The sequence below is a fragment of the Neofelis nebulosa genome, chromosome 3 (assembly GCF_028018385.1).
Source record: "Neofelis nebulosa isolate mNeoNeb1 chromosome 3, mNeoNeb1.pri, whole genome shotgun sequence".
Taxonomy (NCBI): Eukaryota; Metazoa; Chordata; class Mammalia; order Carnivora; family Felidae; genus Neofelis; species Neofelis nebulosa.
In genome coordinates, this window is record NC_080784.1 from 52,995,903 (window position 1) to 53,021,247 (window position 25,345).

The following is a 25,345-nucleotide window of genomic DNA, read 5'->3' on the forward strand; positions in this document are numbered from 1 at the left end:
TATCTCCTCTCTCTTATTTCTGGAAACCACCTTCTACCCCCTGAAAATCCAACCCAAGTGAATTTTCCCTGCATCTTGGAAGAAAGCTGTCTTTCTCTGCTAAGCACAGAGTTTATGCTCAGACAGGCAAACATCACTTGTTTACTAAGGCTGAGCTTAGACACTAAAGACAGAACTACCACCAGTGGGTTTAAATGGATAAGGGTGAGGGTGACACCAGACACCAGGAAAGACTTCCAGCTAACAAAGTGGTTCTCTGGCTAGTGTGGGAACAGGTCCTGGGATTCTGTTTCCTTTCTGCAATTTGTACAATAGGATTGACCTCCTGCAGCCTGTTAATTCATGTGCTGGTCTTCCTGCTAGAAGTCCTAGAGCTGCCTAGAGCCTCTAGAAAACTCTTCCTTTTGTGAGGACCTACATTGCTTAGACTGAGGCAGGGGAACCAGTGCTGCCCAAGAGGCCAGAAACCTGGTTGGGAGTACAGCTCTGCCTCTGGTCTGCTGTGTCACCTTGCCCATGTCCCTTCTGTCTCTGGACCTCAGCTCTCTATCTGTGTCAGGCGAAGGCATTGCTGGCTGGTGTCTAAAATCTCTCTCTCATTCTAACCCTGGGAGGTCCCATCTCCCCTAGAAGAGAGATGAAGCAAGGTTGGCTATACTCATTTTTCAAGGAGCTCAAGGTTCAAAGAAGTCAAGTACCTATCTCAAAGTCACACAAGATGCAATGAGAGAATCACGACTAGAACTCGGGTACCTGGACTCTTATTTCTGTGCTGCTTCCCCTACAGCCTCATGCCTCATCCACACAGTGGCACAAATCCTGTAGTAGTCAGCTTATCACAGCTGTGTAACTGACAGGGGACTATGGCCCCCAGGATTAAGACAGAAGAGACATTACCACTCACTGATTCTTCCCAGGCCAGCGGTCTGCTCTCCCACCTCTGTGGTCTGCCCCATTTATTTGCTGATGATGGGATGGGCCACAGTGGATCACACCCATCATCTCACCATTGCCACTGCTGCCTTCTGGGTCTTGCCATCCAAAGTGTGCCTGGCTCCATGTGTTTCCATGCAGTCAGCCTGCTCTTGGAGGTCAAGCTGGATTCAGGTAGAGAGAGGGAGCCCCAGAGCAGGCATGTCACTGGCCTGGAGAACCTTCTGAGAGAAGTCCAGGAGACAGGTGTGCCCCAGCTGAGAAGGCGCCTCACAAGGAGCACTGCCCCACTCTTTTCCATCTTATGTTGAGGCCACTGGGAGTGTGCCTTATATCAGAAATACAGTAAGCTTTCCCAGACCTCTTTGGACAGAGGAAGGAGGTTCCAGGTTCTTCTTAAATTTCCATCCCTTCATTCACTCACTTATTCATGTATTCATATTTCACATTTTTTTTAAACATCCACATCTACTATGTGACTGAAACCACTATGACCTAGAGGGAAATATGAGAACTGCCATCTTATCCTGCCCAGGCCTGACCAGAATTGCAAAACACTCCTGCAGCCTGTGTGGATGAGATGTGTGTGTGTGTGTGTGTGCATGTGTGTGTGCGTGCTCACCCACATGTGCATGCGTGGGTGTATGTATGCTTAAAATATGTGTGTGTGTGCGTGTATGTGTGTGTGAGTATGTATGTGTGTTTGGGGGGAGAGGGAAGGGGCAGATGGGCACTCTTCCAGGCCATACACTGGAGACAGTGCTGGAGAAGGAGAGAATCAGGTACCCTGGCCAGCCTGGGAAGAAGCTTTGCTGAGAGTACTGTTAGAGTATCCAGAAGACACTGGAAGCAGTAGTCAACACTAGGCTGGGTCAATCAAGTATAAAAGGATTAATATCTCCCTCTTGCCTTGCCTTTCTCCCAAGTCAAGGGGGATTGTTCAACCATCCCATCCACACCCAATGTCCCAGCCTTGTCCTGCCAGTGCCCCAACCGACCCTCAGGACCCCTGAAGCTTTGAACCTTTCCAGTTTCTGGCCACTCAGACCCTGAGCTGTTGACAGGGTTCTATTGGTGTTGTTGCCCCCATTGGACTTGGACCTTCCCCAGCTCTCCTGCCAAGAGAGCCCCTAGTCACCACCCCCATTGGTGGACCCACAGATTGGCCAAGGGTCCTCCTCCCAGCAATAGTCAGGCCTCTAGCAAAGAGATGGGAGCCATAAGAGTTTCCTGTAGTGGCTGTGAAGGGGGAAGAAGTGGTTCTTAGAGCCTTGTGTCCACACAGTGAGTCTGCAGGGCCCTCCTTTGCCCTCAGGGGCAGCTCTTCTCCTTAACCTGGAAGGGTTGGCATCACAGCTAGCATTTCAGCCACACATTAGGTGTAGATGTTAAAAAAGTATTTGGGGGGTGGGACACCTGGTGTCAGTTAAGCATCTTGCCATTGGTTTCAGCTCAGGTCATGATCTTGTCATTCATGGGTTCAAGCCCCAAGTCGGGCTCCATGCTAACAGTGTGAAGTCTGCTTGAAATTCTCTCTCTCTCCCTCTCTCTCTGTCCCTCCTCCACATTCTCTCTCTTTCTCTCAAAATAAATAAATACACTTTAAAAAAATGTTTTGAGAGTTAAGGAAGAATGAATGAATGAATGAATGAATGAAAATGTTAAGAAAATCCTGGAACTTACTTCCTCTGCCCAAAGAGGTATGGAGAATCTATCTTATCAAACTCCTCAGATACAAAACAATCCTCCTTCCTTCCAAGGCCAAAAGCAGAGTTGTAGCCTCTACCGTATGACAGAGGTAGAAAACTCTCTTGCCCTGGCCTTCCCTATAGAATCTTCCACGGGCTCAGCCTTGTGCTAGAAGTTTCTGCCTTTAAGAAGTTGTCTCCGATTAGCAGGGAGACAAACACCCCTATGCCCATCTGACTTCCATAGTCATTTGGTGCCTTCTATTCAAGGACAAGCAGAGGAGGCCTAGAGGTTTGATGTCTGAGAGGGAGGGGCCATCCTAAGCAATCTTCCCCCTTCAGCTCCAACTCAAACATACAGAAGTTCTGGTTTCAGTACATGTCTGTTTCATGGGTAGCTGAGTTGCACTTATGAAGGAGGCTGGGACAGGGAAGTCATAAGGATCAGAAATGAGGAGAGACGCCACAACAACAGTGGATTTAAGGCCTCCGTGGGGACAAGAGTGGAGGCCTCAGGCCCCATATAGGCCAGGAGTTAAAATTGGGCTTTCTACATCAAGGTAAGAACAGAGAATGGGTGGTCCCATTGGGAAGCCCTTCCCTCCCAGTCACTTAGGAAGCATCACTGAACAGCCTTCGGCAGCAATTCTTGGAGGACCCCAAGTCTGCGGGAGGGCAGAATCCCCATCTGTGCCCCCACGCTCATGCAAGTCCTGGTCACTGACACCACACAGATGTGGAAACTCCAAACAGAGAAACGACCCTAAAAACTGAGTTGAGATCAGAGCATCCCTTAGAGCCCAAAGATAAAGCACCTATAGGTAGGGTGACCAAATGCTCTGTCATGGATGGTGACTGTTGACCCATATTGTCCTAGTGCCCTGCCCCTAGTTTGTCATTGTGTAATGGACTCTTCTTAAGAATTGCTTTAAGGGGCACATGGGTAGCTCAGTCGGTTAAGCATCTGAATTCAGCTCAGGTCATGCCCCTGCAGTTTGTGGGTTTGAGCCCCACATTGTGCTCTGTGCTGACAGCTCAGAGCCTGGAGCCTGCTTTGGATTCTGTGTGTGTCTCTCTCTGCCCCTCTCCTGCTTTCTCTCTCTCTCTCTCTCTCTCTCTCTCTCTCAAAAACAAAATAAAAACATTGTAAAAAAAAATAATTGCTTTAAAAGAAGCCAAGATAAGATTGGTGCCCTTTCACTTGTACTTCTGGCTTCTGCCACAATTGCATCTCTTGGAGTGGGAGTCACATGTGCAGTGAGTGAGTTCTCACTTCAACTCCAGGATACATCTGGAAGACAATGAGGGCTGACCTGCCTCTCCTTCCCAATCCTTTCCTGACTTAGTGCAGCCATCTCAGGGACACTGCGTGCAGCTCTCCTCTAGACGTTGAAATGCACATAGACACAAGCCACCAAGGAGAGTAATTCCCCCTCTGGAGTGGTGCTAAGATACAGACTCAGTGTTTCTGTTCTTGCCAGTTGTGCCGTGCCCTGCAAGGTGCAGGAAACCACAGGCCACCAGGCCCCCCGGGTCAGTGGGGAAAGTCAGGGTGAGGGGTATGATGTGCAGAAGCTAGAAGGCAGTGGTCTTGCTCAAGGGCCCATAGACAGTAATGGGAGCAGCCTTGCTGCGGCAACTTTTCCACATTCTGTGCAGTATAAATCTAGAACTATTTATTTTAGTGTTTGCTATGGCGTTTTCATTTTACAATAAACCTTCAGTAGCAATAAGTTCAACAAAAAAGAAACTGCATGAGTAATGGAAATGTAAATATCTTTTTTCAATAAAGTTAACGATAAAACTGTAACATGCACAAAATGGTTATCAGCATTTACCATCTTCCCAGAGAACCGTGGTGATAGCACTGACTACATAAAAAGCAGGACACAGATCTGCTCCAGAAGCATCAGCATCTACCTCCAAGGTCATCAGTGATTTTAAGAACACTGTTTAAATCCTGGTCAAATGTTACTCTGGTGTGTGTCAGAGCATTCTTGAATGAGACTAATATTTGAATTAGCAGACTAAATAGATTGTTCTCCCTAATGTGGGTGAGCCTCATCCAATCAGTTGAAGGCCTGAATAAAATAAAATGCTGCCTTCTCCCCAAGTAAGAGAGAATTCTCCCTGCCTGGAAGCATTTGAAATGGACTGTGAGCTCTTCCTGTTTCTACAGCAGCCTGCCAGCCTGAGACATCAACTGTGAAGATTTTGGACTTGCCAGCCTCCATAACCATGCAAGCCAACTGCTTACCATACAACTCTTATATAAATATATATAATCTTCCATCGATTGGTTGTGTTTTTCTGGACAACGCTGCCAATACATTTGTCAATTCCAAGTTTTCTCGCACACATGCTAGGAGTGAAGTGATAGCTGTTTACCTGATAACCACCACCAAGGGAAGAATGGTAAACATGATTAAATGATGCCAGTTTTATATTATTGTAATCAGATGTATCGATAGGAAAAAAATCTGTTAATTCCAATAACAACTCACTTTTTTTCATCTAATCCAGACAAAGTAAAGCTTTTAGAAGTTCATTCTGTTCAAGGTGAAACATCTCTCAATATTGTGAATACTATTGGGAATGTGTTTTTTTTAAAGTTCCACATGAAAGACAAAAGTAATTGATTTTGAGGTGATATCATTTGAAATATATAAGTGTTGGTAAGAGCACTGTTCTCACCACGTTAAAAAACTATGGAACAGAAATGTACCTAGAATTGGCTGCTGGGCATATAGAAGTCAGACCTGCACTGAGAGAGTCAGAAAGCAGAAATGATGGAGAAGGAGGGATGTGGGAAAGTGATGAGCAATTCAGTTGGACAGAGTCAGACTCCTCCCACAAAGACACTGATGTCAGAGCCAGTTGGAACTTATTCATCCCCCAAATATCACTTGACCAGTTGTTCAGACGAGACACTGTTAAGCACTAGGGACTCATATGTAAACAAGATAGACAAGGTTCCCATCTTTGAGTTCACGTTCTTGTTGTGGTTTTTTTTTTTAAGTTTATTTATATTTGAGAGAGAGAGACAGAGTGTGACTGGGGGAGGGGCAGAGAGAGAGGGAGACACAGAATCTGAAGCAGGTTCCAGGCTCTGAGCTGTCAGCACTGAGTCCAACATGGGGCTCGAACCCACGAGCAGTGAGATCATGACCTGAGCCAAAGTTGGATGCTCAGCTGAGTGAGCCACCCAGGCACCCCTGAGTTCATGTTATAAAGCAGAACATGAATAAGCAAGTAAATAAGAAAGATACTCATGGGCTGGGATGTGAAATATGTAGGCCATAGCAAGTAAAGTACTCCAATAACTTTGAGGTGACAGGATTTGGGGTAACTTTGAGGTTCTTCAACAAGCACATATTAAGCACATATGAAGAACATATTAGGTTCTTCAACAAACACATATGAAGATACAAAAAAGACACAGTGCCCTGAATGAGCTCTGTCTCCAGGTCTAAACAGGAGGCAGATGTATACCGCCCCCCCCCCCAATGCTAACACAAGGAAGAACAAGACAAATGCCAAAATAGACACACCAAGGGGAGAAATGTAGTACTATAGGAGAGGTCAAGGAGAGGCTCTCAACTGAAAGACAGTGTGAAATGGACTGTGAAAGAGAATTAGGATTCTAATTGAGGGGGAAATAGGGGAAGGCACGTTATACAGAAAGAAAATAAAAGCATATGTAAAGTCTCAGGTTGGAGGAGAGAAAGCAGGAGCTAGGACAGTGAGTAGACTGTGCCAAGTGGTTGTAGGGATTGGAGCAAGAGAAAGTGACAAAGCTGTCCACACAGGCTGAAGCCAATTATACAGAATAGGGAAAGAGTGTGAACTCTTGCCTTGTGGGAAAAGACTTTATTTCTTTTTTATTTTATTTTATTTTATTTTTTTAAATTTACATCCAAATTAGTTAGCATATAGTGCAACAATGATTTCAGAAGTAGATTCCTTAGTGCCTCTTACCCATTTAGCCCCTCCCCCCTCCCAGAACCCCTCCAGTAACCCTCTGTTTGTTCTCCATATTTAAGAGTCTCTTATGTTTTGTCCCCCTCCCTGTTTTTATATTATTTTTACTTCCCTTCCCTTATGTTCATCTGTTTTGTCTCTTAAAGTCCTCATACGAGTGAAGTCATATGATATTTGTCTTTCTCCGACTGACTAATTTCACTTAGCATAATACCCGCCAGTTCCATCTACCTAGTTGCAAATGTCAAGATTTCATTCTTTTTGATTGCTGAGTAATACTCCATTGTGTGTGTGTGTGTGTGTGTGTGTGTACCACATTTTCTTTATCCATTCATCCATCGATGGACACTTGGGCTCTTTCCATACTTTGGCTATTGTTGGTAGTGCTGCTATAAACATTGGGGTGCATATGTCCCTTTGAAACAGCACACCTGTATCCCTTGGATAAATATCTAGTAGTGCAATTGCTGGGTCAACATGTCTCCAGAGGCAAGGGAAACAAAAGCAAAAATGAACTACTGGGACCTCATCAAAATAAAAAGCTTCTGCACAGTGAAGGAAACAATCAGCAAAACTAAAAGACAATCGACAGAATGGGAGAAGATATTTGCAAACAACATATCAGATAAAGGGTTAGTATCCAAAATCTGTAAAGAACTTATCAAACTCAACACCCAAAAAACAAATAATCCAGTGAAGAAATGGGCAAAAGACATGAATAGACACTTCTCCAAAGAAGACATCCAGATGGCCACGTGAAAAAATGCTCAACATCACTCATCATCAGGGAAATACAAATCAAAACCACAATGAGATACCACCTTACACCTGTCAGAATGGCTAACATTAACAACTCAGGCAACAACAGATGTTGGTAAGGATGTGGAGAAAGAGGACTTTATTTCTTTTGAATTAAAGTTAACATACAGTGTTGTCATGGCTTCAAGAGTAGAACCCAGTGATTCATCTCTTACATGTGACACCCAGTGTTCATCCCAATAAGTGCCCTCCTTAATGCCCATCACCCATTTAACCCGTCCCCCCACCTACTTCCCCTCCAGCATACCTCAGCTTATTCTCTGTAATCAAGATTCTCTTATGGTTTGCCTCCTTCTGTGTTTTTATCTTATTTTTCCTTCCCTTCCCCTATGTTCATCTGTGAGACTTTATCCTTTTTTAATGTTTGTTTATTTATTTATTTATTTATTTAGAGAGGAGAAGGAGTGAAAGCAGGCTCCGCATTGTCAGCACAGAGCTGACACAGCTCAATTGCACAAATCATGAGATTATGACCTGAGCTGAAATTAAGGGTCAGATACTTAACCAACTGAGCCACCCAGGAGCCCCAAGAGCCTTTAAAAGATTTAGACAGGAGAGCAAAATTATTGGAGGGATATAGAGGCTGGGAGGAGGTTACTAAAATATTTCAAGCCAAGTATACTATTAGCCACCTTACATGCAATACACAGGTATTTAGTAAGTGCCTGTGTGCTAGCACCTCTTCCAAGCCCTGAGATTGTTACACTAAACAATAAAAAAAAATCCCTCCTCATGAAGGTTATAATTTAGTGGAGGGAGACAAAGAGAGAGAGAAAGACAGAAAGAGAGAGAAAGTGAACAAGTAAATATTGAATGTAACACATGGTGACATGCGTTGAACATATACTGTGTGTCAGGCACTCTTGTAAGCACTGTTATGTAGCAACATCTTATAATTTCATGACAATTGTATGATGTAAGCTGATGAGCAGGGGTTAAACAACACCAGGCGGGATAGACGGAGCTCATCCTCTTCACCTCCATGTTTTACTGCTTTTCCATATGGTCTGGCAATGGCAGGGGAGCAGGGAGGGGAAGTCCACAAAAGCAGAGACCTTCGTCTCCCCAAACCAGGCATCCCAAGCTCCTCTACCCCACCAGCTCTTGAGCATTCATCCTTCTGCACTGTTGTTGCTTGTTGGCCAGCTGTGCTTCCAGCTAGTCTGTAACTCCTTTGAGAGCCAGGAGCCATTGTACCTCTGTTATGTCTTCTTCCACCTCACACATTTGGGCATGTTGCAGACCCATAAACTTGAGCGTTGCCAAAGACCACCTGTTCAGGAAAAAGTGACTATGTGGGTGAAGTAGAAAAGAGAAGCATCATGAGGAGAAGCATTCATCCTGTGCTCTCAGTTTTAAAGGGGAGAATGGTTTTATCAAATGACATCAGCATTTTCAGTGATGGGTAAGCAATTAAGTCCCCATCCTCCTTGGCCAAGGTACTCACAGTGGAACAGGGCCCCGGTCCCTCTTCCTCCTCATAGAAAGTCAGAACAGGACTAACAACAGAAACATTGATGGCACTTTACACTTACCTGGCTTACAAGTAAGCTTACAAAGTAGCTCCACACCTCAGTGGGAATTTACAGTTTTGACTGCCCAAATCAATAACTCCTTCTTTGAAGAACTATTTTCCTCCTGCTACTCCAATCAAGTGTTTGTGATGGAGGTTCCTAGACACAGTGCCCCCCTTCTGGGCCAAAGGATGAACACATAGTACTCCATTGCACTTGGCCACAATGGTTGAGCCATGCATAGACACATGACTCAAGCTGGACCAATCAAAATGCTCTATTCTCACCCCACCCACCATGCCCCCAGCCTTGGTGAGTGATTCATGGATTTTTCTAGAGGGCAAGCAGGGTTCTGATCAGAGCAGCCAGTAGCTGTGATTCCAGCCTGAGAGAAGGAAAACAATATACACAGGGAACCAGAAGAGAAAGAGGAGAGATTGATTGATTGAGAGTTTGCTCCTTTATCCAGTCACCCTAGAGGCATCTCTCCCCTGTCAGTGGTTTGAGCCAATGTGCACACACCCTTTATCTGACTGAGGTCAGTAAGACAGGCAGGGCAGAGAATGCTTCCCCATGACAGATGAGGAAACAGAGCCAATAGACAGGTGGAATGATTGCTCAAGGTCACGTGGTGAAGTCTTAGCAGAAGCAACCGGAATTTCTACCCTCTAAATGAGAACTCTTGTCTCATCCGCTGCCTCAAAGGGCACCGTCCCTGTACACATGTATACTATTCTGCGAAAATGTGTAGTGGTGTAAGAGTGACAGCCACTCTTTATTCTGGACTTGGAACGAGGCCACAGCATCCACTCTTTGATGCTGGAAAACCATTCAGGGTCCAGGGGACAGAACCTCTGCTCTTGGAATTTGTGCACACAAAGTCAAAAGGAGGATTTGAGAAACACTGGACAGAATTTACCTCACCATTATTCCCTCTTCAGAAAATGTCTACCCCAACAGCAGTGTCATCACCCCCTACTCATTCAGTAGGGTGTCTACCACAAAATGCATTACATCCAAACTTCTATCAACCGTAAATGCTTTATTGTACCTCCTCACAGTGGTACTTGTAAAATGTCCTCTGAAGAACTCAAAGGGCTTTCTAACATTTCCTATAAAGTCCTTTTAACCTATTCAAAGGATTGAGAAGCCAGAGGCCACTCCCAGTACCCACATGTTTGAAATGAGGAGCGAGGTAACCCTTGGATCCTTTCTGAGGCTCCTTCCTGCTCTAACACTCTAAGAACATGGCAACATGGCTCCCAGTCAAGGCTCCAGGGCACCTCGGCCAGAGTGAGAACAAAGAAATAGTTTTCTGAACCTGATACAGTAAGACTATGTTATCCAGTCCCCATCATTCCCAAAGAGTTTCCCAGGATACTGTTCTTCCTGTGGGTTTCAGACTTCCAGCAGAACCTGGAAATGCCACCTCCATGACCCCCAGAGCAAAGGAAGCAACACAGCTCAAATCGGCCCAGAGCCTCTCATGTAAACCAGCCTTGGGTGTTTTCTTATGGAGGATTCCAAATGTCCTTCATGCATTTGTGAATGATTTAGGCCAGACAGGTAGACAAAGATTTTGGAACTTTTCTAGCAAAAGGATAGAGCTATTGGCGCAAGTCGAGCAGTGCTGCTCAAGACTCTGCAAGAAGCACTAACTTGAGTCAGTGCTGTCTGTCTTCAATACAACACCGTTTGACCATCTTAGTTGTCTAGAGGCACTTACTTTCAAAATCTGAACCAGGAGATAGTTGGTGGTTGGGACTCAAAGCCCAGAATAATTGAGCTAGCCTGACAAGGGGCAATTGAGATAGCCTGACAGCTTCATGGAGTAGCCACTGCCATGTGCTGAGAAGGGACACTAGACAGATCCTCACAGGTCCTGTTATCCTGGATACCTCTTATGAGCTATGTCCTCTTCTCATGGTCTCATCTCTGATTTGAGCCAGGGCTATAAAAACCTTTTCCGTACAGATTTTGTCCACTTCGTGCTCACAACACCTTATCTCCAGCATATGCCAAATGTCTCCTGTTTCCTGCCTGGGGACTTGTCTGATGTCACTGCATGGGGCACCGTCAGGAACCAGCACAGCACTCATGCATGCACATCCTGGAAGTACAGGGGGCTTAACATCCATGGAACAACCCAGCCAGTTGGAAGTAGGAGCTGTGGCTAAATGCCTCTCTCTTCCATCTCAGGCAGACAATTCTGAGACACAACCTGTAGGACTCCTCAGAAAGTCCCAGGGGGATCAAGCATCAGTCACCCACAATGGTGGACAACTCAGAAGCACACCTTAGATTGGCTTTCCCTCCTGTTCCTCTATTTTGTCTTCATTCCTGCTCTCTACGATCACTTTCCAAACCACTATATGCTTCCAGCAAACCTTTGTCTTGGGTTCTATTTTGGGAAATTGCATAGGCTGAGACACATGTCTTCATCTTTGGATCCCCATATACCAGCACCAGCTTTGCCCATTTCTGTTCTTTATTGCTGCATAACAAACTAACCCCATATTTAGAGGCTCAAAAAAATAATCATGATTTTGCAACTTGAGTAAGGTTCCTGTGGACAGCTTTTCTCTACTCCATGTGACATTGGCTAGGGCAGCTCAACTGGGGCTGTAGGATCCATTCCCAAGATGCTTGAGCTCCATAGCCAGTAAGTTGATGATCAGCTGACAGGGAACTCGGCTGGGACTGTTGACGCAGAGCCCTGATTCTCCTCCACATGGGCCTCTCCATGTGGCTGCTTGGATTTTCTTGCAACATGGTGGCTGGGCTCCAAGAAGGAGGAAGTAGAAGCTGACAGCCCTCTTAAAATGAAAGGGGCACACAGAGCATCACTTCCATTGTATTACGCTGGCCAGAGCAGTGTTAGGTCCAGCCCAGAATCGAGGGAGTAGGAAAATTGAGCAGGGAGTGACAAAGCATTTTTAGTCCTATCTGATCTGCCACATTGGCACAGAACACTAGGTAAATGAGGGTTAAATAAACGGTTAATTAATGCTGTCAACCATTACTCAACAATAATCTTCCTTGCACCCATACAGCCACTGTCACTCTATCTGAAATTTTAGAATATAATATTACCTTGACATTAACTTATTTGGGACTAGAAGGGTTTTTTGACTTAGGAGTCATAGAATGTCAGAGCTGAAGGGAGCCACTTCAGCCACCTCACAGTACAGCGGAGAGAAGTGAGTCCCAGGGAAAGGAAGGGATCACTATCGTGGCCATTGACAAGGAAAACACCAACCCAAGGCTCAACTCTCCAGGCCCGCTCTTCCTACCACACTGTGCTGCTGGCTGGGAGAGTGCAGGAAACTCTGCCTATGAGTCCCTATCCAGTCTCTATCCCTGGACATGCCACACTCCAATCTGTGTGAGCAGCTATTGGAAACTCTCCAAACTGAGCAGGGAGGGGAGCCCGTGAGAGGGCTGAGGGTGCCAACGTGGGGAAGGAGCTCAGATTGGATCTGATCAGGTCTCCCTGTGCATTTGTGCCCATCACGACCTCCCCAGCCCCTAACTGGTGCCAGCTGCCACCCATCCACATTCTGCTGCTTCCTCATTTCTGGAGCAGCTGAGGAACCCCTGGAATGTGCAAGGACCAGAGGGGATGCCAAAATAGTGCAAAAGTCATCTCTAACTTAATACTGAGTACCTACCAAGTGCCAGGCACTTTATCTCATTATCCTCACCTTACAGATGAGGAAACAGGTTCCGAGGAGATGAGGAACTTCCCTATGGTTCTCTCCTGAACTGATAAGTAACTTTCCAAGATTCAAACCCTGACCTAAACTTAACTGTCCACCCTTTCCCCTAAATCAGCCATCACACTGATTTGATCTCTCTCCTCTAGAGGGTTCCATCTGGAGGAGAGGCCAAAACACCACAGGGCAATATGTGACGGAAGGCGTCAGGCCCATAGGCATGCAGGGGCGGACCGATCACAGGAGAGGCAGGATGCAGGCCCAGGAGGGCTCCAGAGGGCAGGCTTCAGGGATGCAAGGGTTCAGAGAGTGGGAAGATGGGCAGGCCACCTGAGTGGGCACAGCAGCAGCCTGAGCAAAGGCTCATTGCTGGGAGGAAGGGTGGATGGGAGGAAGTGGTGTCTGAGGTAAGGCTGGCTGCTGGAATCCCAGGGGCTCAGAAAACTGTGTGGGAATGCTGGGGGGCTCCTGTACTCCAAGTTCAAGAAGGGGAACTAGAGACCCTGTCCAGAAGCTGCATCTGCATAGCAAGCTCTTTGTTTTATAAATTGTGTGCTCCCTGGGGCACCATGACCCCTTCACAAAGCCTTGGTGCAGACAAGGATTGGGAGGAGAATACGGGAAAGGGTACTCAACATGAGGCTGTGACTTTAGAGCCATGTTTCCAGGGTGGGGAACCACTGTGATTCCCAGATGGGCAGTGACAAAAGGAACAGTGCTCATTTGTTAAGCGCCTGCTTTGAGTCACTAGATGACAGCATGAGATTTCAGTCCACCTATCCACCCTGTGGCGGAGTGGAGCAGGGTCCCCATTCTTCTAGCTGAGGAAACTGAGGCTCGAGGAAATGAAGTGACTCACACTGCCTCTCACAGCTAGTGAGTGGAGGAGCTGAGAGCCGGGTCCCAGTCTCTGCCCTCTGTGCACATTTTCTCTCCCCTGCAGCAATGGGCTGGAAGGAGTTCAACCTGGAAAGGTACAGGAGACAGGAAGGCCACGTCCTGCACAGTCACAGTCTGGCTGGACAAAGAAGACGCACACAGGAAAATACCACCCAGAAGCACCCTGTGCAGTTTCTAGCAGAGGGAGGCATCTCCAGGCTCAGGGGCACCCCAGGGCCTTTGCCCCTCCTTCCCAGGAAGAGAGGTTTCCGCCCTGAGCAAGACAGCACACGTCAGAGGTTGAGGCCTCACAGCCCTGGGCCTGGGGCTGATTCCCAGCACTCTCAGGGCAGCTGGGCCAAGCTGCTGACTCACTAAGCAAACCTCAGACAAGTCACTTCCCTCCCAGGCACCGGCGTGGCATTGAAAGTGGGCATCCCTGTGTCCCTCACCGCCCAGATCCGAGCCTACACTCCCTGCACCAGAGAAGCCCTTCCCACAAGAGCTGACTGGCAGCTGGCTGAGTGGGGAGGGGGCTGGATGATATGGGAGAGGAGGGAACGTGATGTTTGAAAACCGACATTCAACGGGAAGATATAACCCATACTTAGAAAGTGAAACCGGTGCTGATTTGTTTTCATAACACACACCACTGGAAAGAAAGTTCCGCACACTTCTTGGGGAACATGCACAGGAGGGAGTCCTAGGGGTGGCTCTACTTCTGGAAAGGGGGTCCTGCTAAAGGTTGAGAAAGCCTGAAAAGTGAGAATTGTATACTCTGCTCATCAGGTGTGACGAGCAGGTGAACTGCTCTCTGAAAGAAGAGATGGGTCCTCATTTAGGGCAACTCGGACTTCAGCAAACCACAGGGCCTTCATGGGGGGCTGATAGCATAGGGAACAGAGAAACGCTCCAAGAGCCCACACTAGAATGTTTATCATCCATTTAGAGGCACGCGTTGATACAGAAACATATTTGGGTTACCTTTTCACTGGTTAAAATGGCTTACAAAGCAACGTAATCCCATTATTCTAAAATAAAGTTTAAAAACACATTCGTGTGAGTGTACACATATACCTAGAACAAAAAATGTCTGACAGGAATACAACGCAATGTTAACAGAAGGTGTCCTTTGCATGGAGATTATAGGGGTGATCTCTCTCTCTCTCTCTCTCTTTCTGTTGCTGCATCTATGCATTTCCAAGCTTTCTGTATGTACTTCTATAGCATGGTTCATAAAGGGAATAATTAAAGGTTTTTTCATTAGGCCTGGAGAGGGTAACTTACCAAAGAGCTAAATTTACTCCTAAAACAAATCTAGCATCCTTCTTACTATAGAATTAGCAGCCAGCTCTGCACACACACATATATATATATATATACATACGTGTATATATATCATTTTCCCACATGTGGCACCAATTTTTTTCCTAATCTGCCCTTGTGGGGACAATATTACAAATAGTTTTCATTCCTGACCCATGGCCAAGGGTGGGGTCTGAATGCAGGCTAGGAGGTGGCAGAGAGCCAGTGTAGAATTAAATTTTTCCAGGGATCACCAAAAGGTGACTGTCTTAGAAATTTGTACCGCACCATTGATCATCTCCTGAAATATTCTCATGGCTTCTCTTTATTACCATATTCTGAAAACCCTTGACATAAACCAGCACTAACTGGCAAGAAAACTGAGTCACAAAGAAATGAAGCAGCTTGTCTAAGAACACCGAGGAGAGGACAGACCCATAAGTGTCTGAACCCTGAGTAGCTGTTCTATCATCCAAAAGATATTGATTGGACACCTACTATGTGCCTGACATGAAATAGGTCCCATGGAATCAAAGATAAATAAGATGTCTTCCCAGATAAACACGTTCCCAGACTAGTGGGAGGATAGAGGCTTAAAAACAGAGAGATTGCCTCATCACACCATGGGTGCTGTGTGAGAGGGCTGTGGGAATATGCAGACGATGGGGTTGCAAACTCACTTGGGGTGAGGACTGGGTGGAAAAGGCTTTCTGAGAGGGGGAACATTTGAGCTGGGTCCTTAAATGTGAAGAGGAATCCACAGAGCCAAGATGTGGAGAAGGACATTCCAGCCTGAGGAGGCAGCTTGTACAAAGGCACTGGGGTATGAGGAAACAAGTCCTATTTAGAAATGTGCTGTGCCCAGAACATAAGGTGTGCTATGGGAAGTGAGTCAGGGCAGAAGGGGCTGGCCAGGAGAGTAGGGCCTGAATGTCTTCTGAAAAGTTTGAGCTTTACCCTGTAGGCTAAAGTTTAAGCGAAAGGGTGATCTATCTAACTTATGGAATCTCTAACTGGATTGAAGGGGGAGAGTCTCAGGAGGATAGCCAGTGGGTGGCTGTGGTGAGGGCCTAGAGTCGGATTGAGGGGACAGCATCCAGGAGTCTCTACAGACTATGGTGGGATCCTAGCATCCCTCTGGAGACCAGTTGTAGCCTTTGTACCAGGTCAGACTTGACAGGGAGGTGCTCCTCAGTGTCAGGGTTACATGAGGACCTGCCAGGCTAGGCTCAGATGACAGAAGTTTCTTACCTCATCCTGTCTGGCCCAGCACCCTGTGTGGAGAGGTAGAAAGATCAGGTGATGTGGGTAAGGTGGGGCAAAGTTCCAAGGAGGAGGGGCCAAGGCTGGGTGACACATGGAAATGGGGCCAGACCAGGTATCTGGGGGCCTCATGAGGTATCCTGGTGACAGAGGGTGGGCAGCAGCCCAAGGCAGCTGAGACAGGACTGGATGACGTGGTAGGAGGTGTTCAGGGCCTGGATGTCAGAGCCATAGCTCTGCTCAGGGTGACCCCTGCCCGGTGACACCCTACCACTGCCACCTCCCTAGAGATGACTCCGGGCTGAGGCCAGGAATACAAAGGAGGGGAACTACCCCCCCCCTTTTTTGTTTTGCTTCTCTTTCACAGGCTCAGAGAAGCAGGGTATTCTAGCTTGTGAAAACTGTTGAATTGAATTTATGGAAGCCCAGAGAGGGAAAGTGATTTACCCAAGGTCACACAGCAGGTGCATGGCTGGGCCAGCTCTGCAGAGCATAAAATGAAAAGGTGTAAACCCCAGTCTTCCTGCCTTCAGCCACTTCTCTCATCTGCAGGTATCCCATGACTAGACCACATATCAGAGAGGACCGCAAAGGTCTGGCAGCTTGGGTGGCCCTGTGCTCTCCACCAGGATGCTGGTGATCTCGCTGCCTAGGGGATTCCTGATCTCCCTGCGTTGCACCTGGGTTACTCAGGCTCAGCTGTGGTTGTGTGGATTCTCACCTCAGGAGCAGGCTGAGAAATAGCCCACACTCCTGGGCAGGAACCAAGAAAGAGCAAATTTGTCTCCTGCTCCTTCAGCAGGGTCTCTGTCTGCTTATCAGTGATGTGACCTTACTCAGCCCCTTTGCCCCATCTGAGCATCAGCTCCAGGACCTGTGAAGGGACGTAATCATTCCTATGTCAGGATTGCTGTGATGATCACATGAAATACCAAACATGGAAGTGCTTTTTTTTAAACAATGTTTACTGGGGCGCCTGGGTGGCTCAGTCAGTTAAGCATCCAAATTCGGCTCAGATCATGATCTTACAGCTTGTGAGTTCAGGCCCCACGTCAGGCTCTGTGCTGACAGCTCGGAGCCTGGAGCTTGCTTCGGATTTTGTGTCTCCTTCTCTCTCTGCCCTCCCCTGCTCATGCTCTGTCTCTCTCTCTCTCTCAAAAATAAATAAATATTAAAAAAAATTTTAATTAAAAAATTTTTTTTAAATGTTAATTTATTGAGAGAGAATGTGTGTGAGCAGGGGAGAGGCAGAGAGAGAGAGAGGGAGAGAGAGAATCCCAAGCAGGCTCCATGCTGTCAGCGCAGAGCTTGATGAGGGGCTCGATCACATGAACTGTGAGATCATGACCTGAGCCAAAATTAAGACTCAGGCACTTAAGCAACTGAGCCACCCAGGTGTCCCAAAAATGCTTTATAAATGGCAAAACACCCCCAAATGTGAAGGTAGAGGGGCTGCCTGGTCTTCCACATGAGTGTGCATACTCAGATATCTGTCCACACCTGTGTGAATGTTTTCCCCCAAGCAAGTACATGTTTATCTGCACTGGGCATTAAATACTCCCTTTGTACACTTTAGTTACCAAAACTCAGCTTCCCAATGAAGGCAGGGGCCAGGGAGTGGGTTGGGAAGCTGGTCTGGGGTCCAGACTGTGAGGAAGGAATGCCTGGGCCATAAGCTTACAGCCCCTCGTGGTGGGGGCTCAGCTGCTGCTGGTGTTCTGAGGTCCTGGTGGGCCTTGTGTCTGTGACCGTGTCTCTGAGCAGTGCCCCGGCCTGGGACTCTGTCCTCCTTTTGAAACGATGTTCTCTGAGAAGCATCTCTCCCTCATCTTGGGATCTTGGGATCCTACACACAACCCTTGCCCCCAACCTGGAGTCAAGGCACACTGGCTCCCAGGGAGGAGTCTAGCCCTGGGAGGACAAGATGGTGGGTAGGAAACCAGAAGAAGATGCTCTTTACGGGCAAAAGAGAGGGGAACACGAAGTGGGATCAGCCAGGAAGTCAGTGAAGAGTGGGTGTTCTCCCTTGGCTTCCTCCCCACCTCGGTAGGGATGGACTGCCCTCAGGGTGCCCAAACATTCTCAGGGATGACCACCATTCCTGCTGCTCCGGAAGTACCCCAGATCCAGTCCTCAATCATGAATGCTGGGAGGAAGGGAGGCATTTCACTTCTATGTGACTCTCCTCTCCTGGTTACAGGTGGGGAGCAATGCTTAGAAAGGGTCAGAGACTCACCCCAGCCACACAGCCTGTCAGCGCAGAGCAGGGCAGGGGCTGGTCTCAGAGATCAGCCCAACATCTTGCCTCCCAAGCCTTCTGCACTCTGCCCTTGGACAGCTGGCTGGGTGGGAGGGGGCTGGTGTGTGGACTGACTGTGAATAAACTGACCAGTTTTCTAGGCCCAAACTCCAGGCATGAGATCTGACAAACACATGAAAGCTTTGCCCCCCTTGGAAATGGTTGACTTTGGAGCAAGAAGGCTTCCGTTCTTGGGGGACTTGGACGGTAGGGCCCCAAGACAGACCGGAGTCCCTGAGCCTGGAGCCTGAGTACTCTGAAGGTGGGGACCTCTGGGTTGCTGGGCCCCAGCCTCATTTCCTGTGGCTGCTGCAGGGATAGGGGCGGGGGAGGAAGGCTCAGCCTGGGCAAGCTAATCTGGAGAAGTGATTTTCCTCCTCAGCCAGTCCCTCCCTGGGCAGGGCTCTGGGCAAGAAGGTAGGGCCAGCCAGGGCTCCCAGGGAGGGGCTGGCTTATCAGGCAGGAAACACTGGGCTCCGGCCACATCCTCCTTCTCCTCCTGGTCTCAGCAGCTCCCATGGGCAGGAAAACACTCAGCAGCCGGCTACTCCTCTGCCCTCTCAAGGCCCCTCCTACACGCCTTTGCTCTCCTCTTCATCTTCCAGCCCACTGGAGAGGTAGCGTTGAGTGTTGTGTTCTGCTGCCCTCAGAGCTCTGCCCAGGCACCTTGGCTTCCAGCCCGTCTGCTGCCCCTGACCTCCCTGCTGCCTCTCGGGGTCCCTACAACCTGGACACAGGGTAGGGAAGGCAGGGATGGCAGAAACGCAGCGCAGGTTTCCAATGTCTCCAAGAGATATCTGGGTAGGCTCATTGGGCCCCTCTGGGCCAGCACCTGGCCCTCGGAAGCCACCACATGTTCCCTGAAGTGTCTGGTAACCCTAAAGCCATGTGCCTACCTCCCATCAGAGTGCACCAGAATTCTGTCCTGTGGGAAGCTTTTTCCCAGCCTTCCTCTCCTGGGCCAGCACCCATCAAGACCTGCTGGGTTTCAGGAAGCACAAGAAGAAACTTCTTCGGAGGTCTCCTAAAGGCATCCTCATTCCCACGGCCACTTTTTCCCATTACCCTGCATCCCTTCACCTAGGCCACTAGCCCCTGACCACTGCCAAAACCCCTGATCCATCAGAGAGAGCCATGGGGGTAGCCTCTCAACAGCCTCATCCCAGCCACCCTGCTTGTCTAAGGAAGACTGACCACCTCAGTCGTGAAGGGTTTTGAACCCCCCCCCCTTACAGCTCTCCCTTCCACAGCCCTGCACCAGCTTTTGCTCTCAGGCCAGTCCCCTAACCTCTCTGGGCTTCTTTTCTAATCAAACCTGGGGGTTGACAACATGATAACAATGATTCCCTCCAGCTCTGACCTCCAGTGATTTTTTTTTGAAGGTCACAGAATTGGGGCAACAGTCTCCTAATTCCAAGCCTCATGTTCTTTCCAGTAAAACAGAACTATTCTGTTTATATGAGGGTACCTGGATGGACCGATGGCCATCATGAGGACAAATCAGCTGATCACACTCTGTGTTGCAGATTTTAAGGCTGCACACTTTCCCTGACCTTCATGGCACCCTGGGATGTGGGGGTGGTGCTTCTGCTTTTCAGGGAAGGGAATGAAGAAAAAGCACATTCTCGGACTTGTCAGGTAGGAAGGGAAGAGCCATCTATGCAGCTCTCCGGATTCTCTGACATGCTAAGAACTAGTCAGCTTGGAGAGACACGGGCTGGAGTAGGTTGACATCTGTGGCCACTTGACCTCTTCACATGACCTATTACCCATGGAAGTCACAGCCCCACCTTTAGATTTTGTCCTCAGAGCCTCTAAGACCTAACAGCCAGCACCCTGAGGCCTCTGGAGCTTGCAAACACTTCATTCATCAGAATCCAGTGGTTTTTCCAGAATCTAGTGGAACGTTGTTGTTGTTTTTAAAGTTCATTTATTTTGAAAGAGAGAGAGAGCAAGCAGGGGAGGGGTAGAGAGAGAAGGAGAATCCCAAGCAGACTCTGCACTATCACCATGGAGCCCAACACACGGCTCAATTCCACAAACCATGAGATCATGACCTGAGCCGAAATCAAGAGCTGGAGGCTGAACCCAACCGGGCCACCCCGGCACCTCCATATTTGTTATTTTAAGGTTCCACCCACTGTCCCACTGAGCAGCTCCTCAGAGTAATGGGAGATGAGTGACCAGTGGAAAGATGGTGAGCAGGGCCAGGGAACCCACCGTTCAACCCAGCTGTGTGACCCTCTGAGAATTGCCCACCCCCTATGCCTGCATGCGGAACATTCATCAAGTGCCCAGAGCTCACACTCCCACTCCTTGGTGAAATTCCCCACCTCTCTCGCACAAGGAACCTACAATGAGACTTTCCTCCTCCTGCCCCTCCCACATCCCTACAACATTCACTCTCTGATTAAGGGGAATGCAGACCTCAGAGAGGACCTGGAGGAAACCACACCCTACCCAGGCCTCAGATACAACCCCACAACAAGTGAAAGAGTGTGGCCACCAGCCTGCAGGATGAGGACTAGCTGGGCAAGACAGGGACAAATGTGTCCCTCTCCACAGGTGACGCCAAGCCCACACAGACTTGGACTGCAGCAAGAAGGATTTAGGTGAGGTAGGAGAAAGAACTTTCTGATGGTAGATGCTGTTAGACTAGCTTCCAGAGAGAAAGATGCCTTTTTCTAGAGGACTCTCAGATCAAATGGAAGCTCTCCGCCAAGAGTGTCCAGACAAGGAAACTAAGTGAGTCATCTGTGATCCTCCTAGGCATATTATGGGGGTCCTTTCCCCTTATTTCTCCCACACAAGCAAACCCCAGTATGACAATCACATGGATCCAGAGTTTTCAAACTAGTACCAGCCTAAAAAAAAAATCTGAATTGTTTAAAGAAATCTAAAATAGGGGCACCTGGGTGTTTCAGTCAGTTAAGTGTTCAACTTCAGCTCAGGTCACGATCTCGCGGTCCGTGAGTTCGAGCCCCGCGTAGGGCTCTGTGCTGACAGCTCAGAGCCTGGAGCCTGCTTGGGATTCTGTGTCTCCTTCTCTTTCTGCCCCTCCCCCACTCATGCTCTGTCTCTCTCTGTCTCAGAAATAAATAAACATTAAAAATAATAATAAAAAAATAAAATAGATAATAGGTATCCTGTACATGCATATAAAGTTTACAATTTCTCAAGTGCCTACAAATTCACCAGCTCCTTAGACAAGAGAACAGGTCCAGGGATTTACTCAAGTCTCAAAATCCAGTGATGGGGTAAGATCAGACTCTTCCCCCAGGTCCAGAACTCTGAGTGCCCTCTGAATGCAGCCAGCAGTGCTGATGGTGATCTGAAGGACTCTGGAACCAACTCAGCTGCCTTGCTGATAGAATAATCTGTTCCCCTACATCGTAACTTGATAGTCAGAGAAGGGCATGCCATCCATTGTGGTGTCTGGGGAACGGAACCCTCACAATTTGCCAATGGAAACCAGCAGTGAGCACAAAATAGGTCCTCAGGAAGACAAAGCCACCATGACAAGTAGTGTCAGTCATATGTAGTCTTCAGGGGTTTTAATTCTTCTTGCTAAGAAAGAGTCAGTTCATTCTGGGAATTGAATGGAGTCATTTTGTGCCTTCGCTACCAGTTGAGGCTCTTTGAGAAAACCAACAAACAAGCAGTTTGAAGGAAAAAGCTATAAACTTGTTCATTTGTCTACCTGGTGATACCCTGCTGGAAATGTAGTCAAAGACATGAACAAGTAAATGTTCACTGCAGTGTTATTTATAATGGAAAAAAATAGAAAATCTAATAGCAAGGAGGCAGTCAAATAAATTAAGCTACATCAATGCTCTGAAGTACTGAGCCATCATCAGAAATAATAATACCAAGACAAATATCAATATGGCAAAAATTCTATAACAGGATTTTGAGAGAATAAAGCCAAATACTAGTGGTATCTATATCTACACTATGATCACATGAGGCACAATTTTGAACACATAAATACAAGACTGGGGAGTTCTGTATACCAAAATGAATATATTCAAGAAATAGTTATGTCAAAGTCATGGAGTGATCAATTTTTCTGCTTTTCAAAAATGTTCCATATTGACTTTTCAACTGGAAAAAAAACAAGCTTTTGCAGAAAAATTAAGCTTAATATCATAGGAAAATATTTACTTAATATTAATGAATAAAAACGTCTATTATGAAAGATATATGTACATGTAGAACTAGACAAAAACAATTTAAAGACTGGATAGACATATCTAAAAATTTACCAGTAATGTCTCAAAGTTGTGGATAATAGATGATCTTTTCTTCTCTAAATTTTCTACAAAGACTGTCTCTTTTGAGAATTTCAGTATCAATAGAAGATAGATGATAGATGGGCAAAGATGGATGGATGGATGGATGGATGGATGGATGTAAAGATGATAAATGGGTATGTGGGGTGGGTGGATAAGTGGATGGATGGATGGTTGGATGGATATATTAAAAAGATGACAGGTGGATAAGTAGGTAGGTAGATAGGTAGGTAGGTAGGTAGGTACATAGATCTCTTTTCTTCCTTCCTCTTCCTCTCCCTCCCTCCCACTCCCTTCCTTCCAAAGCCCTTTCCTTGAGATGAAATAAAGTGCATAATTTTCAAAAGGAAAGTAGGCAAGTTACAAATGTGACAAACCATCTGTCCTCAGCTCTTTTCAGTGCTCTAGAATGGGATGGGAGAAGAGATTCCCCTCTGGTGCCCTTGTGCCCATTCCTAACCTGTTTACTACAGGCTACATTCTAGCAGATAAGAGTGAATAGCCATGGATGCATCATATCCAGCCTCAGAGCCTTGAGAACTACACACACAAAGACTCCAGTGTATTGGTGTCCAGGAAGATGGGCAGGAAAATTAGGGACCAGGAGCTTTCAGATCTTTATCACCGAGATTAACTGGAACATCTCAGATGCTTATGCATTTATCCATTCATGTTACTGTTGAGCAGCTACTATGTGTCTACCATGCTGGGGAAGATGCATATGGGTGGATGATTCCATTGCCAGGCACTAAGTGCTGTAACCAAGGCCTGCTCAATGAGGACAGTGACTGGCCCCTCTGCCAGGCAGGGCTGGGGACATGTAAGCTGAATTTGGACAGCAGACAGGTGATGGGAGTGAGGGTCTCCCCCGTTGGGGAAGACCACTGGGATAAACACAGAAGTATCAGAAAGGAAAATATTTCAGAGAACAATAGGCTTTTCGTGCAGCAGGTACACCATGGTGGGGGGTGCGGGGGATGCTGTGAAAGGCTTCTGGAAAGAGGAAGAAGGTTAGCCATAGGGGCACTCGCATGGGGCCAAGCCAGGTGTTGTGGATCCTGAAGCTCACACAGTTGGAAAGGCGAGGGGGCAGGGGATGTGAATACATTACCAGGGCTGATAAGTGAGAAGCCCGGAAGCAAGATCCTCATTGCATTCACATGACCCCACTTCTGTGCTCACCCTGGGCGCCATGGGAGATGAGCAGGTACTGAAGTATCTTAAGGAAGAGTGAAATAGTAACATCTATATTTTGGGGGAAAAAAATGGACAACCGTGCATACCCATCAATTCTCATCAGGCAAAGAAAAAGTGCTCTTGTTACTGGGGGCAGGTGGGTTCTCAGAATGAGCAGCTAAAACTCTAAAGTACTCCTGGCTTCTGGGCACAACTGTTTCGCTCATAGCTGAGCCAAAGTGAAAGAGCAGTCCTGTCGCCTGCCTGTTTCCTGCCCTCCCAGAGGCAGGGACAACTCCCCCACCCCCCACCGTAAGTCCTGGAATGAAATATGCCCATTTGGCAATGCTGAGGGCCGATGTTCTGTGCAGACACTGCCCGAGGAGTCCTCCAGCCAGCTGATGACCCTGCAGACTGCCACTGTCGTCCAGCCACAGTGACTGGGCCTGGATGGCAATGAATTTGGGCCTCAACTAACTCTGACCCCATACTTCCTCTTTGTTCATTCTCTCTTTCCCTGGGCTGTGAGAGGCATGAACTGGACTACATGTAATTCCATGCCATGGTGAAGCGCTAAAAAAGGCATGAAGCCTCTAGCTATGAGACCATTTGGCAATGCTGCCAAGGAACAAAGGTATCTATGAAGTGCTGGAACCCCAGCCTCCCCTAACTGAGCGGGGTGAGCTAAACTGCACCCCCTCCCACTGGGCCTCAGTGTCCCGGGCTGCACAAAGGGGTGGATGGGTGACAGGGCCTCACCTGAGATTGTGGATGAGAATTAGCTCATAAAACCTGCCATAAATCTCCCTACAGCTATAAAGTGCTATTAAAGTAATGACTATAGATTATGATCGGAATTGAAGGACAAACATATGCCCATTTGGGCCCTCCCAGAACCCACTTCTTGGCCCAGAGAGCCTGGGAGAATACGAGGCTGCCCTTGAGTTGAACAAGTTACAACTGCTTCCCCACGGAGAGGAGCCAGGCATGGTGACCCGCAAGGGGACTGAGTAATCATCCGTTTTTTTCCAGGCACTTCTTGGCTGGGATTTTAATCCTAAACCTCACAAGATGTTGCATCCTCTAATTACCAATCTGAGTGCTTCTCTGCCTTCTCCACAACATTCCACTGGGTTTGGGGGAGGCTGTGGTGTCTTGTTATGCCACATCGATAAATGCATAGGAAAGAGGGAAGACTAGGTATTTTTCTAGATTATTTTGAAGAAGGAAAAAATGTAGCAGCCTTAAGGAAGCAAGTAATTGGGCAGAACTTACGTCCTATCTTGAGAGCGCCTGATAATCACCTCATTCCACTTTACAAGTGTGAAGTCATCCTGAGGAAAAAATTATTCTGCAGGTAGGTTATGAACTATCCTTTTCTTTCGAAGTGAATCATAACAATATTGTTTCCAACATGTCAAATTAGGCTTTATCTCTTCACCATAATTCATAAAATAAAATAAACCACCCCTACAAGATA

At 47.4% G+C, this 25,345-nt stretch overlaps 1 long non-coding RNA gene across 2 annotated transcripts; it reads right to left on the reverse strand.

Annotated features, from left to right (window-relative positions):
* Nucleotides 1–8,386: 8,386 nt before the first annotated feature.
* Nucleotides 8,387–25,130, reverse strand: LOC131506817 (uncharacterized). 2 transcript variants are annotated; one of them, XR_009259158.1, is made up of 2 exons: nucleotides 23,801–25,130; nucleotides 8,387–8,694 (listed from the first exon to the last, which is right to left on the reverse strand). It is a non-coding gene; the product is annotated as an uncharacterized LOC131506817 (long non-coding RNA). The 2 variants fall into 2 exon arrangements; XR_009259159.1 differs by lacking the exon at nucleotides 23,801–25,130 and adding an exon at nucleotides 8,957–9,736.
* Nucleotides 25,131–25,345: the final 215 nt, after the last annotated feature.